The sequence below is a fragment of the Lissotriton vulgaris genome, unplaced genomic scaffold (assembly GCF_964263255.1).
Source record: "Lissotriton vulgaris unplaced genomic scaffold, aLisVul1.2 SCAFFOLD_6095, whole genome shotgun sequence".
NCBI classification, from domain to species: domain Eukaryota; kingdom Metazoa; phylum Chordata; class Amphibia; order Caudata; family Salamandridae; genus Lissotriton; species Lissotriton vulgaris.
The window spans coordinates 91,772-94,333 of record NW_028249048.1 but is presented as its reverse complement, the minus strand read 5'-3'; the positions used below and the strand labels follow the sequence as shown (position 1 = coordinate 94,333).

Here is a 2,562-nt window from a genome sequence, read left to right as displayed (position 1 = left end):
AACCATAGACAGGATAATAGAACTAAATTTGGCTCCGTTATTGGGTAATATTAAATGCAATCTAAACAGAATGGATCATTTACATCTATCTCTGTTTGGTAGAAACAGATACTGAAAATTACCATCTTACCAAAAATATCATATATTTTCAGGACGGCCCGCTAGAAATCAATAAAGTATGGCTATCTACCCTGCAGAGAATGCGCTCTAGATTTCTATGGTCAGTTTCAGAATCCCAGAAGAGCACTGAAACAGATGATCTTGCCAAGGGTGCAAGGCCAGTCAATTCCCAGTATATTACTGGGGTTATATGATAAAACACATGGGTATTTTGCACACAGACAACCTGGGAGAGCCCCCTTTTATTTATGAATTGATATTGGGCAAGAAGGAAAAAGTTTTCTGGCTAAGAATATTGAACCCAGCTATTACAAAAAACTAGGTTTAAGGTCCAAAGTCGGCATACAAGGTTTTGTTGGAGGCTAAACAGGGAGAGGTATTTCAAAAGTGACAATATATATTCCTATGACGGCTTTAGGGATCCTTCCAGTAGTGTTCCAAGATCAAGTAACAACTAGATGGGTACAGAGGAGTGTGACATCTTTGAGGAATCTGTATATAAATGGACAACTTTCTTCCTTTGCTAAGTTACAAGAATGATATGGTTTGGCCAGGGGTGATTTTTTCAAGTACCTACAGCTTCAGGATGTTCTATTTAAAAAACATGAAGTATTGGAACTCAGACAGCGAAGTCTGCTGATCTATTTTCCTGGCTCACCGCTGTTCGTTCGTTTCTTAATTTGAGGACGAATAAGTCGGTCAGGAAGCACATTAGCTATGGCATTTAAAGACGCCGGCAAAGCACCTGTGGAACAGGAAGTAGCTATCCACCGTATTCGAATCACCCTGACCAGTCGCAATGTGAAGTCACTTGAAAAAGTGTGTGCAGATCTCATTAGAGGTGCGAAGGAGAAAAACCTGAAGGTGAAGGGGCCAGTTCGCATGCCTACCAAGACTCTGCGAATTACTACTCGAAAAACACCTTGTGGTGAAGGTTCAAAGACTTGGGATCGTTTCCCGATGCGTATTCACAAGCGCTTGATTGACCTCCACAGCCCTTCTGAAATTGTGAAGCAAATTACATCAATTAGTATAGAGCCTGGGGTAGAGGTGGAAGTTACCATTGCTGATGCATAATTTAATCTTTTAATAAAAGATTAATTTTTGTGAAAAAAAAAAAAAAACAAAAAAAAAAAAACATGAAGTATTTAAATGTGGAAATTCAGATCCCTCTGGTGGAAGCTATAAAATGGAAAGCTAAGATTGTTTCCATATATCAGCTACTGTTACAGGAATTACCAGATGATTTGGAGGAACAAAATCACAAGAGGGATTTGGGGCCTTTTATCTATAGATCGTTGAAGTTTGGGAATAAAATATTTCTAGCATCCAGCTTCAAAAGCCAACATTTTATGACAGGTTTCAATTTATACTATACACCATCAAAGTTTACAAAATTGGGAAACAGTTTTGGGGTAAATGCAATAGGTGTGGAACTCATGCAGCAGATAGTATCCATAGGTTTTTTTTATGCCCCAAACTCGGTACTTTTTTACAGAATATTGTGAGGTTTGTGGGATCAATTATATGTACACAGATTCAAATAACTCCTGTTTTGATGATCTTCTGGGTTAGTTACGATACAGGCAACAATGAATTGGAGATGTGAGGGGTATATTTTCTATTTTTGGCTATGTCATTGCCCTGCTATGTATTATGTCTCAGTGGGTTAGAGAGATATGTCAGCCGGGGGCTTGTTTTGTGATTCCATGTCGATTGAATCATTTGTAGGTATGTGAAGCTTAGGTTTTTTTTTTATCCTGGATGCACCTGCACTTTGTGAGGGAATGGATTATGCCACTCTATTAATCAATGCTTCTAATTTAAATGTGTCTGTGGTGTAAGGAAAGTTTTTGCTGCTATTCATACATGATATTGTATTGTACAGTATTTGCACTTTAGATTAAGAATGTCATTTATTTGTTCAGTCTTGGCTGTGTATATTTATTTTCAAAATGAATTTCCATTATTAAAGGCACCAAATAAAAAAATTTAAAAAATGAGTATGAGATGGGCAACCTAGAGCATTTGCCATTAGGACCACAGTGACAAAAGTGGCAACTCTAGGCTGTGGTGAGGCTTGCTGCCCAACCTCCCCATGGCCTGTTGCTGCCTACTGCCCCTCCCTTCAGACCCTGCGGCAGCCAACTCTGAGTACCTAGCCTTGGAAGCAGTTGTCCGGGTAGGAGGATCGCACCAAACAGAGCTTGAGCTTTGAGAAATGCAAAGTAAGCAGTCCCACCGCAAGTGCTGACTGAAAGCCATCTATGGTCAAGTACTGTCAAGTCCTTTAGGTTAGCCCAGTCATGTATAACGCCTTTTTTATACATTGTCCCATCCACACGACAATAACGGTTCTGAAGAGGTAACCTTTTACCTAGTGGCTTGCTTCTGTCTCATCAACACCAGCTCTTAGTATTCTATCCTTATCTCTGTACCTGA

At 39.5% G+C, this 2,562-nt stretch overlaps 1 pseudogene; it reads left to right on the top strand.

Annotated features, from left to right (window-relative positions):
- Positions 1 to 738: 738 nt before the first annotated feature.
- LOC147663714 (small ribosomal subunit protein uS10 pseudogene) lies at positions 739 to 1,210 on the top strand (annotated as a pseudogene).
- Positions 1,211 to 2,562: the final 1,352 nt, after the last annotated feature.